This window comes from Crocodylus porosus, unplaced genomic scaffold (genome assembly GCF_001723895.1).
Source record: "Crocodylus porosus isolate Cpor-Errol unplaced genomic scaffold, CroPor_comp1, whole genome shotgun sequence".
NCBI lineage: Eukaryota > Metazoa > Chordata > Crocodylia > Crocodylidae > Crocodylus > Crocodylus porosus.
Genome location: NW_017728931.1, coordinates 89,259,325 through 89,277,125, shown reverse-complemented (window position 1 = coordinate 89,277,125; position 17,801 = coordinate 89,259,325). Strand labels below are relative to the sequence as shown.

At 42.3% G+C, this 17,801-nt stretch overlaps 1 long non-coding RNA gene across 1 annotated transcript; it reads right to left on the bottom strand.

The window, feature by feature from the left end:
* Positions 1-664: 664 nt before the first annotated feature.
* Positions 665-8,371, bottom strand: LOC109316105. Its single transcript, XR_002102693.1, has 4 exons — positions 8,292-8,371; positions 5,333-5,335; positions 3,528-3,531; positions 665-677 (listed from the first exon to the last, which is right to left on the bottom strand). It is a non-coding gene; the product is annotated as an uncharacterized LOC109316105 (long non-coding RNA).
* Between the last annotated feature and the right edge of the window lie 9,430 nt (positions 8,372-17,801).

The window sequence follows — 17,801 nt, the reverse complement described above, 5'->3', positions numbered from 1 at the left end:
GAGTCCCTGCTGGTGGCCCCTGATAAGGTTGTAGGCAGCCACAAGATCCCCCCTCAGTCTCCTCTTGCGGAGACTGAAGAGATTCAGGTCCCTCAGCCTTTTCTCATAGGACTGGCCATGGAGGTCCCCAACCATATGAGTGGCCCTCCTCTGGACCCTCTCCAGGTTCCCCATGTCCCTCTTGAAGTGCGGCGCCCAGAACTGGACACAGTACTCCAGCTGTGGCCTGACCAGCACCGCATAGAGGGGGAGCAAGACCTGTCTGGACCTGTTAGTGATGCCCCTGTTGATGCATGACAGGGTGCAATTGGCTCTGCCTATTGCTTCATCGCATTGGCAACTCGTATTCATCCTGGAGTCAATTCTGACTCCAAGATCCCTCTCTGCCTCTGTGCTGCCGAGAGGGTCAGCCCCTAACCTATAACCATAATGCTGGTTTCCTCTCCCCATGTGCAGCACTCTGCACTTGTCCTTGTTGAACCACATCCTGTTCAGATCCGCCCACTTCTCCAACCTATCTAGGTCTGCCCAGATGCAGTCCCTGCCTGCCTGTGTATTCACTTTACCCCACAGCTTGGTGTCACCAGTGAACTTGAACAGGGTGCTCTCCACACCCTCGTCCAGGTCGCTAATGAAAATGTTGAACAGCACCGGCCCAAGGACCGAGCCCTGGGGGACTCCGCTGCCCACACCCTCCCAAGTCGACATCGACCCGTCCACCACCACCCTCTGGGTGCGCCCCTAGAGCCAGTCTGCCACCCATGTGACTGTGCATTCGTCAATGCCACACTCCCTCAGCTTGCCCACCAGAATTGGTGGGACACTGTGTCGAAGGCCTTCTGGAAGTCCAAGAAGATGACATCGACTTCCTCCTTCCCATCTAAGCTCTTTGTTACCTGGTCATAGAAGAAGACCAGGTTAGTCAGGCAGGATCGGCCTGGCACAAACCCATGTTGGTTACCCCTCACCATCACTTCCCCTGCAGGGCTCTCACAAATGTGGCCCTTGATAATTTTTTCAAAGACCTTCCCCAGGACAGAAGTGAGGTTGACTGGCCTGTAGTTGCCAGTCTTTTCCTTCCACCCCTTCTTGAAATAGTTCCACTGCAAGCAGCATGTAGAGCTAAACAAGTGATAATCTGATTTTTAACACGTCCTTGGGAACTTCAGACTCATAAAAAACATGAATGGTGCATCCTAACTCACAGTGGGCATGTCTACATGAGACGTTACGACGCATTTATTTAGTACGTGTATTATTAGCAAGTACTAAATAAATACACTAACTGTAGTTACTGTGTAGTAGCGTCAGCAAACGTCTTTTAAGTGATGCTATTGCACAATAGCCTAATAATACTGTGCAGTAGTGTATTAGTACTGTCCGTGCTATGATGTACTACCGCACAGTATTATTAGGCTACTGTGCAGTCAGCAGCATCTTGTGTAGACGCGTCCAATATGTACAATTTTCAGCTGTAATTCAGATAGTTTAAAATGCAGCTTGCTGTGAATCTGCAAAACAAAATGAAAACTATTTACACAAAAATGATACCATGCATGTTGGCCAGGTACTTTATTTCTGAGTATGACTGTAACCGTTAGGAATCATACAGTCCATATAAATGCTGGCCATAAGCATACAGCAGTTATCATATGCAATTTCAAGCAAACCTTTCTTATTCCTTACATAAAGCTGAGAAGAGCAGTAATGTTTTTAGGAAATTTGTTCTGTGCTTAACAGAATGAATGACATGGTAGTCACAAAGCTAAATTAAGATCCATCTGTGAGTTGGACAACAGAGTCAAATCCTCAATCCTGTCCGTACACCTACTCCACTTGGCACTCCCACTGAAATGTATAGAACACTCCATGTAGATGTAGGAGTTTGCAGATTTGATCCCAAACTCATGAAAATAAAAAGTCAGAATATGGTATACACTGAACTGCCCTGCTGACACAGAAAAACACCAAAACGTTATTCTGTATACTTTTTTCTTTTAAAAAGACATTATGTAGTCCTAAATCTCAGAGGACTTAATACCTGAAATGAAAATAAGATATTCTTGTACTATACAATACAAGACTCATTCATGTGTGCCTGTAATTGCTGTACAAAATGTTAGTAGAAATGCCTACTTCCATTCAGCTGTATAAGGTTGGAACACTTTCCACATGTTAACTATAAGTACACCAGACAGGTGACTATAACTCTACATATTAAGTACAATTCAGTTTAAATGACCTTATATGAAATAATTATAACATTCTAAATCAGTTTATCATGGAGCTTCAATTAAAAAAAAAAAAAACCTAGCATGTTGAAATAGTGTGCTCTTTGCTCCAATGTTATAATTTGTGGAATCTCATTGCTTTTAATCACTCAAATTAGAGTGTCAGTGTAGCAGTTAAAGACCATGGTAAACATATTCAAAATATATGTTTTGCAAAAATTGCAATGAACTCCTAATTCATCTCCCTAATTTAGCCAATTCGTATTCCCTGGAATAAGAAGCAAAAATTGTGATTTCTTCATATTTATTTTTCAGGTTAAACAGATATTTTTCAAGACACAAAGCAAGTTGTAACTCTATAGATTAATTAGAAATTGTTCATTGTAACTGGTCAAGTATATTACATGGTGGTATTTCTGTTCCTTGACTGAGCAAGTGTACAAGTGTTAATGGACCATGGCTGAATACATCAGGGTCATTTGGGGGAATCAGAAGTAAGACCTTAGGCACCAAATAGCCCAATCTTTTATCACTTGAGCAAAATAAAGGTAAGTTCCTCTGTGAAATAGCAGCAGACTGCAGAGCTGCTAGGACCTGCCACTAGAGGGAGCAAAAATCTCATGTACTTGCCTAGTGAAGGATGCAGGTATTTCTGGTGCCTCTGCTATTGCAAACGTTAATTTGGTTTTCCACTAATATTCACACATTTAACTTTCATAATTTGGTTTTCCACTAATATTCACACATTTAACTTTCATACTCCATTAGCATTCAGACCACTAAAATTTAATTTCATGACTGGTCAAAGAACATATAGCATTACTTATCATGCATACATGCATTACACGTGATGTATAAATATTTTCTCATGTATATAGTTATATACATCATATAAATCATAAAAGCGTTCTGTGGTTCTAAAAACATATTTTAAACTCCTGCATAAAAAGGGAATGCTATGAACATTATTTGCAATTTTATGTTGTAAAACATAAGGAACTGGCAGTGAATGTGAAAGTTAACTTGGGTAACAGTGACCGGAAAATCATGAGTTCAAAATCCTAAGGGAAGGAAGAAAAGAGAACAGCAGAATAAAGGCACTGGACTTCAAACAAACAAAAAAAAAAAAAATCACTTAAAAAAAAACCTCAGAGAAATGATGGGGAGGATCCCATGGGAGGCAAGTCTGAGGGAAAAAGGAATCCAGGGGCTGGCTGTACTCTAAGGGAGTCATATTTAGGACCCAAGAACAAGCTATCCTGATGCAACAGAAGCACGGGAAGTGCAACAGGAGACCAGCCTGGCCAGACAGTGATCTCATCATTGAGCTAAATCTCAAAAAAGAATCCTACAATAAGTAGAAACTTAGTAATACTACTAGGGAAGAATATAAGACTATCATATATATGTGCAAGGAGAAAATCAGGAAGACCAAGGCACAATTTGAGATGCAAGTAGCAAGGGACATAGAAAGGATTCTACAAGCATGTCAGAAGTAAAAGGAAAGTATAGTATATTAAAAGGAAAGCATATTAAATACAGAAGGCAACCTAGTTATAGATGACTCAGAGAAGGCTAAAGTATTCAGTGCCTTTTTCACTTCAGTCTTCACAAATAAGGTTAGGTACCAAATAACGAGTGCATTTGGCAACAAAGACAGGGAAGGAGAAAGACAGCCTAGAGTAGTGGAAGCACACATTAGGAGTTAGAAAAACTAAATGCTTTCAGGAAGGCAGGGCTTAATGAGATAGGGAACTGAAGGAATTGGCTGAGGTTATTTCAGAGCCACTGGGCATCCTCTCTGAGAACTTCTAGAGGTCAGGTGAGGTACTAGATGATTGAAAAAAGACAACTATAGCATACATCTTTAAGAAAGGGAAGGGGAGGATCCAGAGAACTACAGACCAGTCAGTCTGACCTTATTAATACCTGGAAAGATCATGGAATAGATCCTTTGAGGACCCATTTCAAACCATATAGAGGAGAACAAGGTGATCAGGAAAAGCCAACATGGGTTCACTAAAAGCAAGTCATGCCTGATCTACCTGATATCCTTCTACAGTAAGGTGACAGGTTCTGTAAATGGGGAGGGGAAGGGGGAGGGGAGAACAGTGGATGTGACATCCTTGACTTTGTCATGGGAAACGGTCTCAAAATCCATATTATTCTCATTAACAAACTAAAGAAATATAGACTAGACAAAAATACTGTAAGGTGAATACATAACTGGTTAAATCAGCATGCTCAACAAGTAGCCATCAATGGCGCAATGTCTAGCTGGAAAGAGGTATCAAGTGGGCTATCCCAGGAATTTGTCCTAGGTCCAGTATTGTTTGTCATCTTCATGGAATGATTTGGATGATAGAATTGAGGGCGTACTTAGCAAATCTGCAGAAAACACCAAGTTGGCTGGAGTTGCAGACACGATAGAAAGTAAGACAAGAATCCAGAATCATTTGGATAAACTAGAGAAATTCTCTGCAATAAATCAAATTAAATTCAACAAGGACAAGTGCAACGTACTGCACTTGGGGCAAAATGATTGTATGCACAAATACAAACTGAGGAACAGCTAGCTAGGCTGCGGTAAAACAGATAAGGACCTGAGGGTTACAGTGGACCATAAACTGAAAATGGGGTAAGTGTACTCGCTGCTAAGAAGTCAAAAGCGTATTGGGTTCTTTTAACCAGACCGTCACTTGCAAACTGAAGGAAGTGATTCTCCTGTTCTATCTGGCACTGGTGAGGCCTCACCTGGAGTACAGTGTCCAATTTTGGGCCCCACACTTCAAGAAAGATATGGACAGATTGGAAAGGGTCTGGTGGAGGTGACAAAAGTGATTAGATGCTAGGAAACATGATTTATGAGGAAAAGCTAAAAGAACTAGGGGTATTTACCCTGGAGAAGAGAAAACCGAGGTGGGGATTTGAGAACAGTCTTCAAACATGTGAAGGGTAATTATAAAGAAGATGGAGATAGACTACTCTCTGGGGCTGTAGCAGACAGAACTAAAAGAAATAGCCTCAAACTGCAGGAGAGAAAATTTACTTTGGAGATTAGGAAGAACTTTCTGACTATGAAAGTCGTTAAGCCTTGGAACTGGCTACCTAGAGAAATTGTGGAATTTTCAAGAGCTGGTTAGACAGAAACTTGGCTTGCATGGTTTAGCCAGGGATAATCCTGCCTTCAGCAGAGGACTGAACTAAATAGCATCATGAGGTCCCTTCTTGCCTTACTCCCCTATGATCCTAAGTTACTAATTTTCAATTGAAGCTTATAATAAATAAATAAATAAAATCAGTGCATTAGTCACACTAAGAGATACGTCACCAAAAAGTGGGTTGAAGCGTGCAACTGCCTAACTGATCTTTTCCTCATAGCGCTAGAATTTTGGCAGGTTAAGTGAGAATGTCTGCAACACTGTTATTTGTGTAGGCATAATTTATCACTGAAAAATTTATGCACATTTATGTTACATGCCTATATGCAATAAGGATGCACAGGATTCATAGCATGTGGGTAGGCATCTGTCAATACCACAAGCAGCATCAATTTCACATTTGTGCACATAACTACATAAGGCATTATGCAAACTTTAGCCAGTTTGGCGTTTCGTGGCATAATTTAAGTACACGGGTTATTTCTCCCCATTTGCTGAAGTATCATGCTTTCTACACATGCCTGCTATGCAGCAAAAGCCTGGAGTATCACTGCAGTGGTAGAATTATTAAAGACACCCAAGAAGAGAAATGTTCTGATTCAGCCATAAACAGAGCAAAATATTTCCCTTGCATTCTTATAAAAAAGATCTTTGTTTAGAAATAATTTCCTGAAATGAGGTGATATGTGGCTTATCTGATTTGATGCGCTAATGGCTGTGCTTTTCATTGTTGCAGAACCAATACAAAATCCTGCACGGGATTGCAAGTGGATATGAAAATAAGAGATTGTCATTATGTATAAATGGGTTATGAGCTGAATACATCTAGTATCCCAGCCCTAGGGATGCATCAAGACAGCAATTGAGCTATGTTGGTTCCCAACTATTAAAAATCATGAGACTGACTTAAAATAATGAACATTTAAAAATAAATTCTAGGTTTTCATTTGCCACCTAGTTTTGAGTCTTCTAGGGTTCATGTTTTACATTATCTGGTTTATAACCATCTAAATCAGTGGTGTACATGGATCAAATCTGACCTCTGGCATCATGTCATCTGGCCCACAGGGCTCTCCACAGGACTGAAAATTTGGCAGTGGAGAAGCAGTGGCACTGCTACCCTGCTGCTAAATTTCAGGACCCAAGTGCAGCCCAATGGGCTGGGTTGCATGACCCTGCATGCTAGATGTGCATAGAGTGGCATAGTACCCCATCCCAGAGCCCAATCCTGACATGTGGGGCCACACACAGGTGGCACAGAGTCCGATCCTGCCACACAGGGGTGATGTAGGATGCCAGGCTAAATCCTGGCATAGGGCCTTAACTTGGTATGCAGGCCCAATCTGGCCCATGAACTTGCCCTAAGCTATTAGGCTGGGATACTAAATGCATTAAATTTGGCATGGAAAGCCAAAAGGTTGAGTGCCAGTGACCAAGACTAGCAGTTGACAAACTTTTCTAGTTGTGGGCTAGAATGACACACCACAGGTCAGAGGTGTTAGGACAAGGGTGGGCAAATATTTCAGCTGGCAGGCCACTTAACAGGTTTTGATGAGCTGTTGAGGGCCATACCGATAGTCTTTCAGAAGATATCATTTTAACAAATTATAGATAAAAAACAAAAATCACATAGTAAATATCAAACATCTACTATAACATATTTTAATTTCAAAAACAATTTTGTCCTAATTTTTTTTTGGCAATTGCATCATAGCTCAAAGTAAAGTCTTATTCTTGTATATTGCGTGGGGGGATGGAGGAGCAAGGGGAGGTGGAGGTGTGAGAGGGAATCGGTGCATGCATGTGTTGACAGCTGCCCACATGCTAGGTCCCAGGAGCTGGGTGGGGCAAGGGATGGGGGCAGGGAGCACATGCAGCAGAGCTCATCCAGGTGATGCGGTCGGTGCAGGTGCATTTTCCCCTTCCACCCCAGTTAGTCCACAGCTGCCCCTGTGATGCTCTGCATGAAACTAAGCCCTGCCTGCTCCTACTTGGGACAACCTGAGCTGTGCCCCAGCCCAACAACGGTCCCACAGCTTTCCAGCTTGGCTCCCCCCCATCTCCAGTCGCTCCTCCTCCTGCCACTTCTGCACCACTCTGGGCAGCAGGTAGTGGCAGCCGGAAGTGCTGCATGAAAGTGGTAGCAGCTGCTGTGGCAACACATGCCAGAAACCACATGCCCAGCCAGGTGGGGGGAAAGCTGCAGCCAGGCACCTGCCCCAGCATTTGGGGCTCCAACTCCAGCTCCTTGCCACCTTCCACTCACTCAGTTTCCCAGCACAATGAGCATGCATCTGCAGATAACTGAATGGAAGGCAGCTCCACCAGGAAGCTGTGTGCACCGGCTGGGGCCAGGGCTGTCAGGGGCATGGGACAGGAACAGGCAGGGCTCAGCCCCATGCAAAGTGCCAGAGGGGCAGCCGTAGGCCAGATGCAATCAACTGGCAGGCCAGATCCAGCCTGTGGGCCATAGTTTGCTCACCCCTGTGTTAAGACCTGCTTGCAGCTGGTGCTTTTCCACATGGCAGCACAGAGGAGTGCCTGCAGCTGAAGCCCTTGCCACCAAACACCACTGAAGCCACACAACCAGTCCAGCTCCAATGACTTGGTTGGCCAGATCCAAGTTGTGGATCCATAGATTGCTTACCCCTTATTCGATCAACCTACAGTAGTTTGGAAGCATGAAGAAATAGGCTTCCTATCAGTGAGAGATTTGTGCGATTTGCATAAGGTTCGTGCAATCAACCCTGTACTAAATTCCACAGGTCACCTCCTGAGACAGTGGGGGGGTTATATACACCAACCAACGGGAGACCATGGAACATCCCTGGTTCTACAGGGTCCTGAGCTCAGGACTGAGTATGGGCTACAGAATGAAGGCACGGCGACTATGTCAAACCACAGGAAGATACAGAAGGAGGTCAGAGCCAGAGACATGCTATCGACCACGGAGCTGCTCCCTGATGACAACTGCCAAGCTGTCTGGGAGCAGATCTTCCACAAGGACCTACGAAAGGACCACAGAGCCCTGAACTGGGTAACAGCTCATCGCACATTCCCAGTGAGGGTGTGGAGATACAGAGATAGTCAAGGAACTCAACCCAGCTGCCCCAAAGAACTTTGCCAAGGTGCAGAGACCATTGACCACCACCTATGACTCTGCCCATATGCCAAGAGGGGGGTGGAAAAACGTAAACCAACTCTGCAAAGAGGTGACAGGGGTCAGGCTGATGATGAGGGAGGTGGCGCTGTATGGAACTCTGACTAAACATCAAGGGACCCCAACAGTCCACTTCAACCAGTTTGTGTCCTATGTCAGGAGAACCCTGCAAAAGTGCAGGAACCTCCTGATATACAGACACACAGAACTTGAGGAAACATACTGTGTTAAAGTGTTTCTGTGTGAACTCCAATCCTACTACCAGACATCGGTGGGAAGAGGACAGAGAAGATGCAGCCAACTCCACCTAGCAAAGGGACACTGGGCACAGGCTGTTCAAAGAGCCCCCTAGAGGGGGAGTGGACAGGGATAACAAAGAGGACAGCGAGACAACCAGACCTGGAGACAGCAACGATGAAAGCAGGGCTGCCAGCAGCAGTGGAAGCAGTGGCGACAGTGACAGCAATGACAGTGAATGAACTGAGAATATAAACCCCAAAATCAGGGCTGGGACTAAAAGACAGTGCAACGGGATTAGGGAAAGGACTATGGACACGTGCACAGGAGCATTTATTTTAACAGGCACAAGGGTTTTAAATATGGGCTAAGGTATGTGTGCATGTGTGTTCCCCACCCCCCCCCAAAAAAAAAAATACCACACAACCCCAGCAACTTCCTAAGGATCTGGGCTTATGTGCCTGATGATTTAAAAAAAAAAAAGAGCCTCCTAGGGTCTTAAATAATAGAATCTGTTTTCATTGTGCAAAGATTACCTTTTTATTGCTGCCAAAGGCTACCAACAGGCATGTAAGTGCTACTTTAAAAAGTCAAAGGAAAATAGCTTGCAGAGCCAAGTTCTACAAGAGAAACTTCCTAAGGGCCACATTGTGCAATCAATGCAGACACAAAACTCCCACAGAAATCAATGGGGGTTTTCACAAAAATTCTTCACATGCTGAGGCCATAATTGCATTTAAGTGTTGTTGATTAAGCACAACCATTGTTCCATTGCTAAGTCTCTTACTCCTTTATTTAGATGATTAACTAATTAATTAGCATAAACCCTTTCCAGCAATATTTTTCCATTATTCTAAGGTATTGGTACTCAACATCTGACCCACAGGCCAAATCCAGCCTACTTGGTCATGTCATCCAGATGACTGGGCTCCCCACAGATTTTCCAGGGACTTAAGTCTGGAAATTAAGTACCATGGAAGCAGTGGCAGCATCAGCTGCCCTGACTTCCAGGGCTGTGGCAACAAGTGCTACCACCACTCCCCCACAATCAAATTTCTGGACCCATGGGGAACCCATGGGGTGGATAACATGGTCCCATGTGCCAGAGTGCTCTGGCACATAGATCATCCAGCACATGGAGTCATTCCATGGCCAGATCCAGAATGTGGGGTCTGGCAAGCCAAACCAACATACAGAGTTGCAACAGAGCCAGATCCAGTTTGTGGAGCCAGACCACGGTGCAGTGTCGCTGCACGGACAGATCCAGTGCTTGGGACCAGTCCAGGATGGCTGACACATGAGATCACACCCTCAGACTGACCCTTTGCACCAACCCCACACTGGATCCAACCTGCAAAATGACCCTATACCACTCAACCAGCCTGCGGGGCCAGATCATTGAGCATGACTGTTCTGAGGTAGGACCAGAAGGTAAGGATTGTAGTCAGTTTATCTATGATTTGCTGAAAAGACTTCTGCAGTTGTGGGTGACCAACATAAATGAGAACTAGCTTGGCTTCTCACAGGCCCACAATGAGAGTTTGCAAACAAAACTTACCACCACCTTTGTACGCACTCCTTTGATTTATGCCCATTAACCCAAGCCTGGACCCTAGCGACTGGTCCAAGTGCAATGGGAGGAAGAAGAAGTCCATCATGGGAACATTAATTTTAACTAGATTGTAATCCCACAGAATACTCTCTTTCTCCAAAGAGGGTGGTTGAAGCACCACTTCACTTTTAAAACTCTGAGCGAGTCTCAATGTATCTGAAAATCAGATATACCAACTAAAAATCCTAGAAGTGTTTAAAAGTAACCCAAACCAGGCTCTGGCAGAAGCAGATTCCTTAGCCAAGTATCACTCACTGGAACAGCCAGCAGACTCTCTTCTCTTTTAAACAAGTTGGTTTCTTTCATCAGAACCATTATCTTAAATGCCAAAGCACTTTCAAAGTTGGTAAGAATCAAAACTACTTATTATTTTTCCCTTTTAATTTCAATGAAAGCTAGAGTTCCATGTCACCTGTGGGCATACAGAGGCCTGCCAGCACTGTGAGATAATAGTTCTGACTCCAATAAAAATGTTTATTAATTATTTAAAAGAGGTCCAAGCTAAACAAAAAACCTAATTTAATTTCTGTAAAGCAAATATCTACTAGTTGCTAAAAGGAACAAAATGCAAGAGATGTTAATGAAAGTGGGAAATGACAGAAATGAAATATTTTGATTAAAATAAAACATTCAATAGTAGGTACTACTGCTATGATTATTACATTGTTAAGGAAAGACAGCCCACTGCATAGATGACTAGCCTGGGATGGGGAAGACCTGGGTTCAATCCTCTGCTCTGCCACTGATTTTCTATGCGACTTCAGGCAAGTCAATTAGGCGAGATCCTATTCTATCTATTATGTATTATTGTCCCAGCAGGTGACTAAATGCAAACCCATTCCACCTTGCTCAAGTCCCTGGAAAAATTATTAACACATTTTATAATGGACTTTTGTAATGGATCATCACCTTAGCCCTAAAACTAAGGCACAAAACTCAGTGAGAAGGAAGAGGACCCACCCAGTTCCAGATCTGCAGCAGGGTGGATCACAATTAGGTGTTTAATTAGTGGAAAAGGATCTAGTGCATAATCTCTCTGCACCTCAGTTCCTCATCTATGAAAGAGAATAGTTACTTTGAAGCTTCCCAGGGGTTTGGGGTGATAAATACATTAAAGATTATGATATTCTTGCACATTTTGGTAATGGAAGCTGCCTCAGTACCTTAAATTGATGTGTATTAACATATATCCAATTTATTTTTATAATGTAATTGTCTAGTTGTACTGTACTCTCAACCTCATAGTAAAAAATTATTATGAAACTCCAGTATGTCCAGTATCCCAGCAAAGCCTGGAATGGAATATGCCCAATGCTACACTTGTTTTCTTTCTTCCTTTGAACTCTCCTTTTACTTCCTGTGCCTATCAGTTACTCCAGCATAGTACAAAAGGTATAAGCATGGAGCCAGATCCATAACCACAAAAATTAACTGGCACCAATGCACTTACTCTCATTTTCCACTAGTGAAGAACATGGATATTCAGTAACTGATTATCAGAACTAAGCAACAACAACTCTCATTGAGGTCAGTAAGTCTTGCAGTTACTCAACACTTCTGGAAATCACACCATATGAAAATATGTCAAACAGACCTTATAAAAACCAAACCACACCACATCCCGTTAGCCCCCACAGTGACTCTCCCATGCCACACCTAAAAGAGGCAAGGCCTGCAATACAGCCGGAAGACAACCAAACACAGGACCCTACTGGACTAAAGGAACGAGCAAATTTCAAAGGCAAGGATACTCATTGAAGACACCCACTAGGCACCTCTTTTCCCCACAGTCAGAATAAGTCTGTTCATTTGGTCAGAACCATTGTCTTAAGCTTCACCCACACGTTACGGTAAGTAATAGTGGGGGTCAGAGTGCATTAGCTAGTTTGTGCTCTGGTGGGTGAAATTCTGCATAGTCAGCAAGCCACAGTGTTCTGTAACAGCTGTGATTTCTAGATGTTGAGAAAGGCATAATCCCATGGAGACCAGTCCAGAGAAACAGTATTTTAAAGAGAGAACCTGATTCTTCAGCACCTTGCACTTTCTGCATTTTCTTTTTATTAACAGGAGAGTGTGAAATTGAGGGAAAATGTTGAAGTGGAAGGGCAGCATTTAACATACATTTTTTACACATGTAAATGACTATACAGGGCAACACGGAATCAGATCCATAGTTACAGAGATTAAGATAACTTCTAATTCAAGTCTCAGTTACAGCGGATCACTAGAATTAGATCACACCAATGGCCCGCTAAGTCCAGTGTCCTGTAACCAACTGTAGCCAGTTACATGCTTCATAGTAAGATATAAGAAAATCTGCAAATTATGCTCATAACTCTCCAAAGTTAGTGTCTAATTTATGCCTCGAAGCATCAGAGTTACATACCTGCAAAACTGCCCTTTATTCTTGCAATAATTAGCATTTATATGTTTAGTAAGAAGGTTTACAGATATTATATCTAATCCTTTTCTTGACTCTGTTCAGTTCTTAGTCACAACTATAGCCTGTGGCAAGGAGTTCTACAGGCTAACTGGGCCTTGAAATTCTGGAGGAGGGGTTGGCAACCCACTGCACACATGCCAGAGCATGGCACATGAAGCCATTTTGCCTGGCACGCCACAACCAATCCCAGCTCTCAGCAGGTCCTTCCCGCCTGCCACAGAGCCTAGGCTGTTCCTAGCAGGTGGTGGGGAGGCTGCAGGCAGCTGTACCAGGATCCACAGAGCTCCAGCTCAGCTCATTCCCAGTGGTGGGTACACATGCATTTTGGGGTAGACAACAAGGAAGGGGCCAGAGTTGCCCTGACACAAAAAGGAGCAGGCCCCTTGGGGCTCCCCTGCCATCTGCCCTTGGTACACCAACATCTTACAAGTTGAAACTGAGGAGGGTTTTTTGGCACTGTGCCCAAAAATGTTGCCGACCCCTGTTCTAGAGTATATGAGAACAAAATTCAACTGTAAGCGGCCATAGTTAGATCCCAAAGTTAAAATGTGTTACTTTTTGCAGTCTTGATAAAACAGATTACAGATTCTCAGCTGGTATAATTTAACCTGACTCCACTGAAACCAATGGAACAAATTCAACTTGTACTATCACAGAATCCCATTATGTTTGTTTTTATTTTTTCACATCTGTTTGAATATGATTAAAAATAAAAATATTATAAAACAATCTGAAAAAATATAGTTTGGTCATAGAAATAAATAACTAGTACAATGATTATGACAGCCAACAAAGGAATCTTTCTTTCAAGACTTCATCATGCGTCACCTCTCAGGGTGATATTTTGTGGATGAATGTTCATCATCCAGGTTTTCACCACAGACTTTTTGGACTTATTAAAGTAAAGAAAAAAAAAAAGATAAAGCTAGACACCACCCTATGCATTTACAATACACAGTCATTTTTACTCCAGTACACCGACAAAAATCTCCATCCCTTTTCAGCTGCATCAACAAGAAAACACAGGCTGGATCAGGCAAATTTTCCTCACAAATGTAGGTAGTCGTCATGTGAACGGTTCTACTGAGACCACTCTAAAGAGAAACTTTAAACTGTGGAATGGTTAATGGGAATGAAAAGTAACATGATAATATAAAAAAGTCACAATCATGCAAACAATTACTGAGCTCTCATGCATCGAGAACCTGACATGAACAGACCTCAGAGATAAAGGATCTCTCTTCCTGTGTCCTTTACCAGCATCTGTGGAAGTTTTAAGGATCACACAAAATTCAGGATTTTAATTCAAACAGGATGAAAATTGCAGATGTTTGCTACTTTCAGAGCTGTAGAGTTTATTCATTTTGTCAGTTTCCAGCCTGATTTTGCATTTCTTGCTTCTCTAAAACTCCCACAGGACTCGGAGGAAATTTTGGATGCACAAGCAATGCGGAACTGAATCCACTATTTGTCACATTCCCCTTCTATGAATAAAGTGTGCTTTGGGTTAACAAACAATCTGTAACACCAAAATATCATGCTACAGTAACACTAGTTCTTGAATGGCACAAAAGTATTTATAAACACAGAGTCATAAGAGTACCATTCGTTTCATCATGATCTTCACTTCTAGTAAAAAGCTCAAACTGAGATTTTCAAAAGTGCCCCATGGTTGTAGGGCAGGGGTAGGCAAAATGCAGCCCGTGGGCCAGATGTGGCCATGCTATCCGGGCCATTCTATCCAGCCCCAAGCACCCCTAAAAAAATTTAGAAAATTAATCTTTATCTTCCCCTGGCTGCCTGTCATGTGGCCCTCAACGGCTTGCCAAAACTCAATAAGCGGCCCTCCACCCAAAACAATTGCCCACCCGTCGTAGGGTCTCAACTTGGAAAAAACTTCAAAGGATTTAAGGCTGGATGCTTAGCACTTGCTGAAGATCATGCCCTGTTTAATGGGCCCTTTTACTGGACATTCAAATATTTGGGCATTTAAAGTTACTTGTCACTCTTAAAAATCTTGACCTAAGACTTATCTTGTTGGCATATACAGTAATGCTTTCATGCACTTTTACTATGCAACTATGCAAAATTCTTGTAGCAAGCACTATATCCAAGCACGTAACTTTTTAAATGGAAAAACTAAATGTTCCACTGACTTCACAAAAAATTAAATATTGGTAACTCACCCTCACTTTTACCCAGTCCTACAGTCCTTACTCTGGCAACATTCCTTATTGTTCCATCAACAAGAAAAACAACATACAGACTTGATCATAAAAATCTTCCCCACAAAGCTTCATCAAGTGAGGAGCACCATTGGGACTACTCCAATGAAAAAAGAGTCCTGGCATGAGTATGTGCTGCAGAATTTGGCTGTAAGCACCAGTTTCTAGCTTTCATATACAGAAGTTCGGGGCATCTCCTACAAGTCAATGGCTTCAGCCTGAATTAGATCAAATTCTCTCTATACATTCATGGCATATCCTTTACTTTAGCATAAATTGCTTTTTTCCTGCGTTAATAAATTATAATATGTCAAATTAACCCCAGCATCTCCAGTGTAAGGGGCTGAGCCCTCAGTGCAATTTTCCCCACTGCAATCAGAGCCACAACCATGTGGAGGGATCGACTCTGCAAGACATTCCCCTGCAAGGAGCCTAATATCATGAGCACAGTCCCTTTGCACTACTGGCCAGAATTAAAATTATCATGCAAGTATCATTATCAAGATTGGAAGTTCCTGAGTGCCTGGTTTCTTTTAAATAAAAATGAGGTGAGCCTTAAAGAATCTGCCTTCTCCACACCTTTAAATAAAAGCATTTCCTTCATTTATTTTTGTTGTTGTTGTTATAAAAATAATCTCTACGTAAAATAAATAAGCATTTTTTCTTTTTTGCACCACTGAGTCCATACTCAGTTATTTTAAAGGTTATAAAATAAACTTAAATTATCTTTAATGTTTTAATGATTGACATTTTAAAATGTTTACTTATCAAGTCCAATCCTGCTCACATAGGGCAAGATAGTCACTGGAATTAGTGGCACTGTGAATAGAAACTATTTACATGATTAAGGGTTTGCAAGATTTCACCAAAATCTTCACATACACGTATGTACATGAACCTTTAAAGATAAAATAATATTTTAACTTTGGTTTTTAAACTCACATCTATCTCAGCTAAAGTAGGATCATAACCCAAGAAAAAATATTTTGCTTTTCATTTTTTAAAAATACATAGCAAATATATTATTTAAATATAAGCTGAGGCTCTGAAAATACATTAGACTCAACCAGAAATATCATACATTCCCTTTTTCAATTCTAGATAGCTGCCCAGTTTTAATTAATTTTTGACCCACCCAGTTTTTTGACCCAATTTGGAATACTTGCATAAAAGGAACACATCTCTTTTTTCTTTTTTTATTGCTTCATACAAACAATACGAATTATATGAAAGTCATAATGTACTTGAAAACGGTATATGTTTAAATCCCAAAGTGATGGTAAGTGTCTACTAGTAAATACACAGTTGTAATCACCACATACTATAGCAAAACTTTGAGCAGATCAGATTACCAAAGAGTGGCATTAGATTAGTGTAATATTTTTCATGCATCTTCATCACCCACAGGTTTTTATTTTAGCGCTAGCACTAGAAGTGAACTGCACATTAGAGAAGTTTTGCAATGTTGTAAAACTGCTGAGTTCTCACACTTTTGCCAGAACTTCAGAAAACTTACTTTTCTTAAGTCTTTTTTGTTGGTACAATGAACCGAATTTTGCATCCTTTTTCATACCAAGAAAATCAATGAAATCTTAGGAAAGGCCAAGGACTTTAGTACACAGATTTCATTACCTAAGGATCAGTGGTTTATCTTGCTTTTCCTAAACTCAGAAGGATTTCTGATCTCTCTCTTGCATTTGTAGCTGGCTAACCTCTGCTATTCTTTTAAGATTGCAATCTTTTAACCGATCTAAAAGATCTGGAACTAAAATGAGGATCGATAGTTGTTAAATGTTTTGCTATACTGATTAATTCCCTGGACGAAAACCATCATCTACACAAGGAAATGGTTCAAATAAGGCAAACGATTGTTATTTTAATACCCACTACCAAATAACACCACAGTCTTCCTTTCATAACCCAACCAGTCAGAACTGATTTCAAGAACACTGTGTTGTTGTGAAGAGACGAATTCTCCTTAGGAAGGCTGGAAGCCCTTTATAGCTGTATATTATCTCAAATAACAGCACTGACACACCCTATTAATACAAACTTGAGGCTGCAGTTTTAACCATCAGACAGTGCTCCTATGAAATCAGTGGCCAAACGCCCATCGACTTCAATGGGTGTAGAGTTGGCCAATTAACTGCTTTCAATTCTTATAGTATAAGACACAGCATGCACTCCGATTGCTTCCCGGGTGTTTAAGGCAATAAAATAGTGGGGGGGGGCAAGTATTTTAAAATAACCTGATAGAGATCCACTTCCAAAGAATAGCGCTGGTTCTTTTAATGGGGAAAGCACGTCTAAAAAAAACAAAACAAAAAAATCTCTTGCCTTTCCAGCTATATAAAGGTGAGGGGAAGTTTGGAGCACAGACCTACAGTAGTTCATCATAAGCCAGGTCTGAAGTCCGAGGGACTCCAGTGTCCTGGCTGGGAGCCCGTGGGACCATTTACCTACCCTTGTGCCGTGGAGGCTCGGGGCTGAGTTTCACGGGGCAGGGCCCTTGGAGGGTCCGTGGGGGCTGGCCGGCGAGGCGCCTGGCCTCTTCCCCATCCCTGCTTTCTCTTCGGCCGTCCCCTAAAGTCAAGCGACATGTACTCAGCAACCCCCCCAGAGCCGGGGCAAGAAGCGCGGGGCCAGCTCGTGCCCGCGCCCCTGGGTGCCCGCAGCGCAGCCGTGGCCCTGCCCCAGCAGGTCGGCAGTTGCTGTCCCGGGGCGCTCACCTG